Below are 13548 nucleotides of genomic sequence, written 5' to 3' on the forward strand. Positions count from 1 at the left end.
TTATGGAGCAGCGATTCCTACAGGGTCAGATTCAGGAGTTACTACATATCATGCGTACCAGAGAGGTTGGGAGTGGTGAGAGGCGACTTAAAGAGAGGCTCCAGGTGTTTCGTAAAGCAGCTGCTGTGAGGATTGCTGAGGCTACACATGAGGACATCACCCCTGATTTCATAGTGGAGTGGGCTAAGTGGGATCTAGAGGAGCTTGGGAAGATTGGAGGTCCATACTTGCCATGAGTCAGAGATCCAGAGATAGAAATGCTGAGCAGTATTATTATGGTTGTGTAGTATGTACAGTAGTGTATAATGTGTATCAGTAGACTTTTGGGTTGTATTTATAGACTAGCTATGCTGACTAGTGAGTAGGTTATTGTACCCTTTTGTTTTTACTTCTGAAGCGTTTTTACGCTTGTACTACCCAAAACTTTTGATCTATATATATCAATACCTTTTCCTTTCTAGCACTGTCATTTACGTTATTGCACCTGTTTTACTTTACCTTATTTATTGCACCAGTTATACCCCTGTGATACCATGCACCCTCTTTTCCATAACTATTTATATTCTGTAAAGAAGCATGCAATTTACTTAGTCCAACTGTTACAACCGTTTTCAAGAAGAGATATTTCTGTTTTATAAAACTTTTCTTTATGCAAAGAATTTGATTTAAAAGCTAAATAAGTTGTTTGATTCTTTACAGAAAATGCCTCCCAGAAGAAATACCCGCACCAACACCCAGAATGAAGAAACTAACAACAACAACAATAATAACCAAGATGATACAAACCAGAATGCAAACCCAGGACCTATAGACCCAACAATAGCCCAGATTCTCCAAATCTTGGCCCAAAAAACAGTTCACATGGCATAACAACAACAAAGACAGACCAATCCCCAGGTAACTTTCAAAACTTTTCAGGCAATAAACCCACCAGAATTCAAGGGTTCCTTAGAGCCGATTGAAGCAACTGTTTGGTTAAAGGAGATAGAGAAGGCATTTTCCTTAGTGAAAGTAAAGGAAGAACAGAAGGTTGAGTTTGCAAGTTACTATTTGAAGAATGAGGCCACCTATTGGTGGGAGATGGTGAAGACATTGGAAGGTACAGATGTTATTACTTGGGAGAGGTTTAAGGAATTGTTTTTAGGTATTTTCCTCAGTTTGTCCAGGATCAGATGGAGCTGAAGTTTTTAGAATTAAAGCAAAGGAATATGTCGTTGGCAGATTATGAGAGTAAGTTTGAGGAATTGTCAAGTTATGTGCCGTCGTATGTGGATACTGACAGGAAGAAGGCTAAGAGATTCCATCAAGGTTTGAAGCCATGGATCAGAGGGAAGGTAGCCATTTTTGAATTGGATACCTATGCAGGAGTTGTACAGAAGGCTATGATCGTAGAGAGAGGGAGTGAGATGTCACAGAAGGAGAAAGAAAGCAAGAAAAGGAAATTTGAAGGGAATGAAGGTCAGTCACAACCAGGGAAGTTTCCAAATTTTAAGAAGGGCAGGTTTCAGCCAGGGAGGAATTTTAATTTCAAGAGACAAAATGCAAGCGACGGAGGCCAGGGCAACCGTCCAGTTAATGCGAATCAGCCGCATCAGTTGAGATTAACTTTTCCAGATTGTCAGGTATGTGGAAAGAAACATGGAGGAGTTTGTAATAAGTTAAATGTGGTTTGTTTTACGTGCAACCAGAAAGGGCACTATTCAAGGGAGTGCCGGAATCAGCCCGCAAGAGAGCCATCAAACAAGGACCAGCCTATCCAGAATCCAGTCGTTAAGGTTCCAGCCATTGGATTTACGTGCTTTAAATATGGAAAGCCAGGACATATGGCCAGGGATTGCAAGACACCAGCCCCAGTCAGTAATGCATTGAGGATTATGGGATCTACTCCAGCAGTGAATGAGACTCCAAGGGCTAGAGTTTTTGACATGTCTGTGAAGGATGCTATCCAGGATACTGATGTCGTGGCAGGTATGCTTAATGTGAATTCTTTATGTGCCAAAGTGTTAATAGATTCGGGAGCAACTCGATCGTTTGTTTCACAAGATTTTATTAGCAAGTTAAATTGTCCAGTTGAGTATTTAAATGAAATAATGACTGTGGACTTAGCAAATCAAGAACGTGTATCTGTTAATAAAGTTTGTGGGAATTGTGAGATTGAGATTTCTGGTAGTAAGTTTTGTGTAGATTTGATACTATTTAAGTTAGGAGAATTTGACGTTATCTTAGGAATGGATTGGTTATCTAAGCACGATGCCCAGATAGATTGTCGAAATAAGAAGGTAATGGTGAAGACGCCAGACGAAAGAATAGTAACGTTCAAGGGCCAGAAACTAGTAAAGAAGTTCTTAACGATGATTCAAGCCAAGAAGTTACTACGGGAAGGATGCGAGCATTTCGTGGCATATGTGATTGATAAAAGTCAGGAGCCAGCAAAACTTGAAGATATTCCAGTAGTGAATAAATTTCCAGATGTGTTTCCTGACGAGTTACCGGGACTTCCTCCAGATAGAGAAATTGAGTTTGCAATCGACTTAGCACCTGGAACAGAACCGGTATCCAAGACCCCGTATAGAATGGCACCCATTGAGATGAAAGAGCTAGCGAAGCAATTGCAAGAGTTGTTAGAGAAAGGAGTAATCAGACCCCGAGTATCCCCGTGGGGTGCAACGATACTATTTGTCAAGAAGAAAGATGGAAGCATGAGACTGTGTATCGACTATAGGGAGCTCAACAAGCTTACAATCAAGAACAAGTATCCGTTACCCAGAATTGACGATCTGTTTGATCAATTGAAGGGAGCCAAGTACTTCTCCAAGATTGATTTAAGATCGGGATATCATCAACGGAAGATCAAACCAGAAGATATACCAAAGACAGCTTTCAGAACAAGGTATGGACATTACGAATTTTTAGTGATGTCTTTTGGATTAACCAATGCCCCGACAGCGTTTATAGACCTAATGAACAGAATTTTCAAGGAATACTTGGACAAGTTTGTTATTGTGTTTATAGACGATATTTTGATTTATTCAAAGATGGAAGAGGATCATGCGGAACATTTGAGAATAGCTTTGGAGATTCTAAGGAAAAAGAAGTTATAGGCTAAATTCTCGAAGTGTGAGTTTTGGCTACAGGAAGTTCAGTTCTTAGGACACATAGTCAGTAATGAAGGGATCAAAGTGGACCCAGCAACGATTGAGGCAATTACAAATTTGGAAAGACCGAGAACATCCACCGAGGTAAGAAGTTTCTTGGGATTAGCGGGATATTATCGCCGATTCGTTCAAACTTTCTCAAGGACTGCAACACCATTGACAAAGCTTACACGGAAGAATGAAAAGTTTATATGGAACGATAAATGTGAAGAAAGCTTTCAGGAATTAAAGGGAAGATTAATTACGGCACCTGTTTTGTCACTTCCAGACGATCAAGGGAATTTTGTAATTTATAGCGATGCTTCTCATAAAGGACTCGAATGTGTTCTAATGCAGCACGATAAGGTGATTGTGTATGCGTCAAGGAAATTGAAACCACATGAACAGAAATATCCTACTCATGATTTGGAGCTAGCAGCTATAATTTTTGCTTTGAAGATATTGAGACATTATCTGTATGAGAAAAGTGTGAGATTTACACGGATCACAAAAGCTTGAAATATATATTCATACAGAAGGAACTTAATATGAGGCAAAGGAGATGGTTAGAATTGATCAAGGATTACGACTGCACTATTAATTATCATCCCGGTAAAGAAAACGTTGTAGCAGACGCGTTGAGTCAGAAGGAAAACTTAAATGTGTTATCAGTACCTGAAGAGATATATAAGGAATTTCAGAAACTGGAATTGGAAATTAGAGTTTGCAAGCCTGATGAAGCAAAAGTGTACAGTATGACTTTCCAGCCGGAGTTATTAGAGAAAATAAAGAAGTGTCAGGAAGATGTAATGGATCAAAATATAATTCGTTTGGTAGGTGAAGAATTGTGCACGCAGAAGGTTGATCAAGGTATTCTTAGGTTTTCTTCTAGAATTTGGATTCCACCGGTGACGGAGCTAAAGAATGAAATTTTACAGGAAGCACATAATTTAAGGTATTCAATCCATCCAGGGAGTACCAAAATGTACAGAGATTTAAAGGAAAATTATTGGTGGCCAGATATGAAGAGGGAAATTGCGGAATGGGTTAGCAGATGTTATACATGTCAGAGAGTTAAAGCCGAACATCAAAGACCAAGTGGATTGCTACAGCCATTGGAGATTCCAGAGTGGAAGTGAGAACATATTGCCATGGATTTCATAGTTGGATTACCAAGGACAAGGGCTAATCATGATGCCATTTGGGTTATAGTGGATAGACTTACTAAGTCAGCTCATTTTCTGCCTATAAATGAAAGATTTTCGCTCGACAAGTTAGTCCATATGTATGATAAGTGGCATTTTATACCATTTAGAATGTCTTAAAATGGCTTAAATTGGTATCTTGAAATCAAGTATTTTGTGTATTTGATGCGTTTTTCTAGTGTTTATGCATTTCAGGGTTTTAGTTGCATTTCGGGGGAGGAATCATCAAGAATAAGCCTTGGCATGTGTTCTCCATTGCGAGAGGAAAGGAACGGGCAGATTACGGCGAAGAAACGGAGCAAAATCATTTTTTTTCTAGTAGAGGTCTGAGCGCCCGCTCAGCATTGCTGAGCGGCCGCGCAGGGTCGGGAAAAAAGACAAATTATTTTAGGACTTCTACTTCTGTTTGGTTTCCACTTCTATGTAATCTGAGTTTTATGGGACTATTATATAAGTAGATTTGAGACATTTTCACAAGTGTGGATTGAAGAAGATTGTGTTTTTACGCAAGAAGCGAAAGAGATAAGGAAGAAGACCGATTTAGCACACCGCAACGAAGAGGAAGCATATCTTCTTGTGATTCTTGTTTCTTTGTAACGTTGGATGCTAGTTTTCTTGCTTCGAACTTATTTACTCTTGTGACGTACTCTGTTTTAATATAATTAGTTTAGTTATTATTTTCTTGTATTTGTTTATCATGATTTCATATGAACCCATGATGACGATAAGTTCTATTATGGGCTAATCGTGATCATGGGGTTGCAACGTATTTATTATGGAATTCTTTAGTTAATCGTTTAATACTTTAGTGTGTGATGATTGCATGATATCTAGTAATTGTTGTGCGTATTCGTCTTATGTGCGTCGCGAACATATAAGATAGGGTGTTAATCTCTTGTGAAGCGACGGTGGATCTTGAGATTTAGAACTTGCCATGCTAGCATAGGTTCATGTACGTTGTGCATGATTAGTGGGTAACTCTAACAGTTTTATTTGCCCTATGTAATCAAAAGGAATGACTTGTGCTTAAATCGTTGTGTTGTCAATTTCTGTAGACATATAGGAACTCAACATAATTGATGACTATTCAACTTCTATCTTAATTATGGATGCTTGGTAGAATGGTATTAGTACAATGAAAGTTGGCTTTTATCAGTTTCGTGTTATTCGATTAATATCATCAATGTCACATGCGAAAGGTAATAACAATGGCTATAGAAGGAAGTAATAATGAAGTTGTGATCTCATGAGTGTTTTATTATTGATAAATTGAAGTGTTAGTTAAGTGATTAATTAAGTAGTTAATTATAGTTAATATTTAATCAACAACTTTAAGTGTTAGTATCTTAACATTGAGAAGTAATCATACATTGGTGAGTGAGTTTAATTAGATAATAATTTAGTCTGAGTCTCTGAGGGAACGAACTAGAAAATATTCTATATTACTTGCGAACGCGTATACTTGCGTGAATATTAGCGCGTGTTTTCGCCCTAACAAGTTTTTGGCGCCGCTGCCGGGGACTCGGCGTATTTGTTTAGTTTATGTACTTACCATCATTGGTCATTAGGACTCAGTGATTAGGACGTAGTAGTTACTTATTTTTTCCGGTTGTGTTTCAGGTACTTTAGCAAGCATTTATGCAAACTCGTTCTCGTGCTCGCAAGAGGACTTTAGATACAGCTGAGGAGACAGACGAAGTTCTTGATATTCCGGACAAGTTAGATTTTGAGGATTCGGATTCAGGAACTGAGCAGAAAGAACCAGTAAACATGGGAGATCGTATTGTTCAAGCTGATCCAGCTCTTATGGATTTTTCTCGGCCTAAAATTGATGACATTCAGTCAAGCATCCTTCATCCGGCTATTCAAGCTAACACCTTTGAAATCAAGCCGGGCACTATTCAGATGGTGCAGAATTCTGTTTCTTTTGGAGGAGTGGCAACTTAAGACCCCAACATGCACATAAGGAATTTTGTCGAGATCTGCAGCACTTTTAAGTATAATGGCGTGACTGATGAGGCTATCAAATTGAGGCTTTTCCCATTCTCACTGAGGGACAAGGCTAAAGACTGGTTACATTCTGAACCAGCTGGGCCCATCACTACGTGGCAAGATCTTGCGCAAAAGTTTCTGGTGAAGTTTTATCCGATGGCAAAGACTGCTGCTATGAGGAGTGCTCTTACTCAGTTTGCGCAGCAACCTACAGAATCTATGTGCGAGGCTTGGGAACGCTACAAGGAAATGTTGAGAAAATGTCCACATCATGGAATGCCGGATTGGATGGTGATCACTGGTTTCTATAATGGTTTGGGGGCCCAATCTCGGCCCATGCTCGTTGCAGCAGCTGGAGGCGCCTTATGGGCTAAAAGCTATACTGAGGCGTATAATCTTATAGAGACGATGGCTGCAAATGAGCATCAAAACCCAACTCAGAGGATGACGTCAGGCAAGGTAGCAGGTATTCTGGAAGTTGATGCAGCCACCGCTATTGCAGCCCAGCTCCAAGCGCTATCAATGAAGGTTGATTCTCTGGCTACATATGGAGTTAATCAAATAGCTATGGTTTGTGAGCTTTGTGCAGGTTCTCATGCTACGGATCAGTGTTCTCTTATCAACGAATCTGTTCAGTATGTGAATAATTATCAGCGACAACAGCAGCCTGTGCCAGCGACCTATCATCCTAACAACAGAAATCATCCAAATTTCAGCTGGGGGAATAATCAGAATGCTATTCAGCCACCATATCAGCAAGGAGTGAGTAAACAGTTTAACCCACCTGGATTCCAGCAACCACAGCAGTATGCTACAAGGCAATCATATCCTCAACAGGGAAGTACAGCTGCACCTACTAGTGTTGATTTTGAGGAACTTAAGCTGTTGTGCAAGAGTCTGGCAGTTTCTATCAAGACCTTGGAAAATCAAATCGGTCAATTAGCCAATGCAGTGCTCAATCGTCAACCTGGCACTCTTCCCAGTGACACGGAAGTACCAGGCAGGAAGGAAGCTAAAGAGCAAGTCAAGGCTATTACCTTAAGGTCTGGAAAAGTGGCTGATGCTGAAAAGGCAAAAGAAGTAGACGCTGAAATAAGAGATGAAGAATCTAAGCAAAAGGAGAAAGCGGCGGAACCAAGGAAGACTACTGTTGAACACACTCTGCCTGAGGCTAATACAGGGGAGAAACAGCTCTATCCTCCACCACCTTTTCCTAAGAGATTGCAGCAACAAAAGCTGGATAGACAGTTCGGGAAGTTTCTGGAGGTGTTCAAGAAACTTCATATCAATATACCTTTCGCTGAGGCTCTGGAACAAATGCCTAGTTATGCGAAGTTTATGAAGACTATTCTTTCAAGGAAGGTGAAACTGGATGACCTTGAAACCGTTGCTCTCACAGAAGAATGCAGCGCTGTTCTGTAGCAAAAGTTACCACCAAAACTGAAAGATCCAGGAAGCTTCACCATTCCTTGCACCATTGGCAATCTGACTTTTGACAAGTGCCTTTGTGATTTGGGAGCAAGCATTAATCTGATACCGTTGTCGATCTTTAAAAAACTGGATCTGCCTGATCCAAAACCCACATACATGTCGCTACAATTGGCTGACCGTTCCATTACTTACCCAAGGGGCATAGTTGAGGATGTGCTCGTCAAGGTGGATAAGCTCTTCTTCCCTGCAGATTTTGTTATTCTGGATTTTGAGGAAGATAAGAAGATTCCCATAATCTTGGGAAGGCCTTTCTTGGCTACTGGCCGTACCTTGATAGATGTGCAAAAAGGTGAACTTACTATGCGGGTCCAAGATCAGGATGTGACCTTCAACGTATTCAAGGCAATGAAATTCCCTACAGAAGATGAGGAGTGCTTAAAATTGGATGTGATTGACTCTGCGGTTACTTCGGAACTCGATCGCATGCTAATGTCTGATGCATTGGAAAAGGCCTTAGTGGGGGATTTTGACAGCGATGATGAAGATGGCAACGAGCAATTACAATATCTGAACGCTTCTCCCTGGAAGCAAAAGCTGGACATACCATTTGAATCTCTTGGTACTTCTGACCTTAAGAATGCTGAAGGGAAGCTCAAACCATCAATAGAGGAAGCACCTACCTTGGAGCTCAAGCCATTACCTGAACACTTGAGGTATGCTTTTTTAGGTGATTCATCTACGTTACCTGTTATTATTTCATCTGACCTTTCAGGTAGTGAGGAAGACAAGCTCTTAAGGATTTTGAGAGAATTCAAATCGGCTATAGGATGGACCATAGCAGACATCAAGGGGATAAGTCCTTCATATTGTATGCATAAAATTCTGCTAGAGGAAGGTAGTAAGCCAACTGTGGAACAGCGGCGAAGACTGAATCCCATCATGAAGGAAGTGGTGAAGAAAGAAATTCTGAAATGGCTGGATGCAGGCATCATTTATCCTATTTCTGACAGCTCGTGGGTGAGCCTCGTACAATGTGTACCTAAGAAAGGAGGTATCACTGTGGTCGCAAATGAAAAGAATGAGCTCATCCCTACTCGAACAGTTACAGGATGGAGAGTATGCATGGATTATAGAAAATTGAACAAAGCCACAAGGAAGGATCACTTCCCTCTTTCATTTATTGATCAGATGCTTGACAGATTGGTGGGTCATGAGTATTTTTGTCTTCTGGATGGTTATTCCGGGTATAATCAGATTTGTATTACACCAGAGGATCAGGAAAAGACTACCTTCACTTGTCTATTTAGCACGTTTGCTTTTCGCAGAGTTTCGTTTGGGTTATGTGGCGCCCCGGCCACTTTTCAGAGATGTATGATGGCTATATTCTCTGACATGATTGGAAATAACGTCGAAGTGTTCATGGATGACTTCTCCGTCTTTGGACACTCTTATGATGAATGTTTGAATAATCTGCGCGCCGTACTCAAAAGATGCGTGGAAACTAATTTGGTGCTCAATTGGGAGAAATGTCATTTTATGGTGCGTGAAGGCATTATCCTTGGGCATAAGGTCTCTAGCAAGGGTCTGGAGGTGGACAAGGCCAAGGTGGGAGTCATTGAAAATCTTCCCCCACCTAATTCTGTGAAAGGAATCCGTAGTTTTCTTGGTCATGCGGGTTTTTACCGGCGATTCATCAAGGACTTTTCAAAGATATCTAAGCCGTTGTGCAATTTGCTTGAGAAAGATGTGCCTTTCAAATTCGATGATGAATGTTTGGCAGCATTCGAGACTCTCAAGAAGAGTTTGATCACTACACCAGTTATTACAGCACCAGATTGGACAGAACCATTTGAGATGATATGTGATGCGAGTGATTATGTGGTAGGTGCAGTTCTGGGACAGCGCAAGAAAAACCTCTTCCATGTGGTCTACTATGCGAGTAAGACTTTAAATGGTGCCCAATTGAACTACACCACTACTGAGAAGGAGCTTTTGGCTATAGTCTTTGGTTTTGAGAAATTTCGATCGTATCTACTTGGTATGAAAGTAACAGTATTCACTGATCATGCAGCTATTCGCTATCTAGTTTCCAAGAAGGATTCGAAGCCGAGACTCATTCGTTGGGTGCTTTTACTTCAGGAATTTGAGTTAGAGATCAAAGATAGAAAGGGTACTGAGAATCAAGTAGCTGACCATCTCTCTAGATTGGAGAATCCCGATTCTACTTCACAAGATAGGACGTTAATCAACGAATCTTTTCCGGATGAGCAGTTGTTTGCAATTCAGGAGGAAGAACCATGGTTTGCAGATATTGTAAACTATCTCGTCAGCAATATAATGCCTCCTAATTTGACATCCGCTCAAAAGAAGAAGTTTCTGCATGAGGTGAAGTGGTATATGTGGGATGAACCATATTTGTTTAGACAGGGAGCTGACCAGATCATCAGGAAATGTATCCCGTTCTGTGAGACGGAGGGGATATTACGAGACTACCATTCCACGGTTTATGGTGGACACTATGGTGGTGAGAAGACGGCAGCTCGTATTCTGCAAGCAGGTTTTTTCTGGCCTACTTTGTTCAAGGATGCTCATCAGTTTGTTTTAAGGTGTGATCGTTGCCAAAGAGTGGGAAATTTGTCAAGGAAGGATGAGATGCCATTAAATGTTATGCTTGAAGTCGAGGTCTTTGATGTGTGGGGAATCGATTTCATGGGGCCTTTTATCTCGTCTTGCAATAATCAGTACATCTTGCTGGCAGTCGATTATGTCTCAAAATGGGTCGAAGTTAAAGCTTTACCGACAAATGATGCAAAGGCAGTGCTAAATTTTCTTCATAAGCAAATTTTCACAAGGTTTGGAACACCTCGGGTAATCATAAGTGATGAAGGATCGCATTTTTGCAACCGTAAGTTCACTTCTATGATGCAGCGTTATAATGTGAATCATCGAGTAGCTACTGCCTATCATTCGCAAACAAATGGTCAAGCGGAAGTGTCTAATAGAGAGATAAAGCGCATTCTAGAGAAGGTTGTTTGTCTGTCAAGGAAGGATTGGTCTTTAAAGCTCGATGAAGCTGTTTGGGCTTACAGAACAGCATACAAAACTCCACTTGGGATGTCACCGTTTCAGTTGGTGTACGGTAAGGGATGTCATCTACCTGCGGAGCTTGAGCATAAGGCCTACTGGGCATTGAAGAAGTTGAACCTGGATTTAGATGCAGCTGGTAAGAAAAGAATGCTTCAGCTTAATGAACTTGATGAATTTCGACTTCAAGCGTACGAGAATAACAAAATGTATAAGGAAAAGGTGAAGAGGTGGCACGATAGGAAGCTACATCCTAAGTTATTTGTGCCAGGGCAACAAGTTCTTTTATTCAACTCTCGGCTCCGACTTTTTCCTGGAAAGTTGAAATCAAGGTGGTCTAGACCTTTTATTATCAAAACTGTGTTTCCACATGGAGCGGTGGAAATTTTTGAGAATGATCCGGACCAAGCATTCAAGGTTAACGGTCAGCGGTTGAAGCACTACTATGGGGACATGGCAAACCGAGAAGTGGTTAGTGCCATTTTGTTGACTACTTGAGAAGGGTACGAAATGTCAAGCTAATAACGAAAAAGAAGCGCTGCGTGGGAGGCAACCCATGAATTGTTGTTACAGGAACCCTTAGAAGTTAATAACCTATCCAAAAACACAAAAAAATTAGAAAACAGGGGCTGAAAAAAAAAATTTCCAGTGACCCCCTGAGCGCCCGCTCAGCTTTCCTGAGTGACCGCTCAGGGGTCGAGTACCAGAATTTTTTTTTACAGTTCAAAAAAAAAAACAAAAACAAAAAAACAGTTTTAGCCCATAAACCCATGATTTGTTCCCACTACCCCATCATTTTACCCCTTAATTCCCAAACCCTAATCTAATCCACACCCTATATATACATACACCTATCCTACATATCTCCCATAAAACTTCCTACACTTAAACCCTCTCACAAACATCAAAAATCAGTTCTTACACACTTTTATTCACGAATCAATGGCACCCAAGAGAGCACGCACTATTGACAGCAGCAGCACAGTTCCTACTGCTGATTCATCGAGGGGTACTGCTGCAAGACCTCGGTTAACTGACAGAGCCACGGAGGAGGAGTACACTAGGCTGTTGGGGAAGCCGATTCTGAAGGAGAGGGGGTTTTTACCATCGGGGAGGGATGGTGAGTTGCTGCCCATGATTGCAGAGAAGGGGTGGATAGCTTTTTGTGAGTCACCCGAAGTGGTACCGATGAGCGTTGTTCGCGAGTTCTACGCGAACGCGAAGGCCAAAAAGAATGGGTTTTCTGTGGTCCGTGGGCTGACGGTTGATTATCATCCTGCGGCGATTCACCGTGTGATTGGACAGCGAGAGAGGAAGCCCGAGGAGGAGAACTGGAATGAAAAGACTGTTGAGGATTTTGACTTGGATTTGATTTGTGCGACTCTCTGTCGACCGGGCACAGTTTGGACCTGCAGGACCGGCACTAATGAGTATCGTCACTTTCCGGCGATCGCCATGAACAGGTATGCCCGTGCATGGAATGCATTTATTTGTGCTAATATTTTGCCTTCTTCGCATGCACACAAGGTCACAGTTGAGAGAGCACAGTTGTTGTGGGGAATTCTGAATGAGGAATACTATGTGGACCTTGGTGAGTTTATCTACCAAGGAATTTTGAAGTTTTTGTGGGGAGCGAAGCATATGAACATCCCTTATGCATCTACGGTTACGAAGCTATGCCGAGCAGTGGGAGTGAACTGGCCGGCTCATGAGCAGTTGCAGTTGCCAGCAGCTCCGATTGATTCTGGCACTCTGAATGGGATGCAGGAGTGGACCGGTGGTGAGCCTGAGGAGCATGGGCTGGGTTATCGTCTTCCAGGAGGGCGTCCAGCACGAGGTGCTACTATGGCTAGGCCATGACGTGATGAGGCTGGTTCTTCGAGAGCTCAGGAGGGTGCTGGGATGGTTGATGCTCAGTATAGGAGGCTTTCACGGCGGATGGATGCCATGTATGAGACGCAGAGCAGGTTTGCTCAGGAGCTCACCCTTGCGTTAGGGACTGCTTTTCGAGGCCTTGGAGCTGATATCCAGTGGTCAGTTTTTGGTGAGGACTCTGCATACCCGCCGCCTGATACTCCACCCACTGAGGGTGATGATGATGATGACTCCGAGTAGGTATACCCTGTGTTCTTTTCTACTACTTTCACTGAGGACAGTGAAGATTTTTAGTTTGGGGGTGGTAGTTAAGGAATATTGTGTGTGTGTCATATAGTTGCATATTCATGATAGTTTAGTTCATATAGTTGCATAATTTATGCCATATAGTTTTTTTTTGTTATGAATGTCATGTAGCTCATGCATTTACCATGATCCCTTTTGTAATGATTTATCGACTGAATTGTGATATTGATGCGAGTGTAGTGATAGCATTAAAGTGATATTAATTCGTGTAGGTTGATATGCATGCTAGAAACAATTGTAAGTCCACTAAGTCTTAGAGAATGCGTAAGGGCTAGATTGTTATTATGATTTGGTTGTTTTCAAGGTCAATCTACTTATTATGCTTAGAATTCGATTATAGGTTCTTAGTGATAAAGGCATGAAAAAGAAAAAAAAAATTGAAGAAAAAAAATATGGAAGTTGTTGCTAGTTGTGGCTAGGCGTCAAATGGCTAGTAGCTGGCTCGTATATGGTGCGAGTAGTCTAGGGTTGAGCAAGAAGGAGCAAAATGCACTTGCTCAGAAGTTAAAAAAAAAAAATTA

General features: G+C 41.4%; 1 non-coding gene across 1 annotated transcript; it reads right to left on the reverse strand.

Annotated features, from left to right (window-relative positions):
• Positions 1-6502: 6502 nt before the first annotated feature.
• LOC141662622 (small nucleolar RNA R71) lies at positions 6503-6609 on the reverse strand. The gene has a single exon (XR_012550728.1). It is a non-coding gene; the product is annotated as a small nucleolar RNA R71 (small nucleolar RNA).
• Between the last annotated feature and the right edge of the window lie 6939 nt (positions 6610-13548).

Source organism: Apium graveolens, chromosome 5, assembly GCF_009905375.1.
Source record: "Apium graveolens cultivar Ventura chromosome 5, ASM990537v1, whole genome shotgun sequence".
In the NCBI taxonomy this organism is placed as follows: domain Eukaryota; kingdom Viridiplantae; phylum Streptophyta; class Magnoliopsida; order Apiales; family Apiaceae; genus Apium; species Apium graveolens.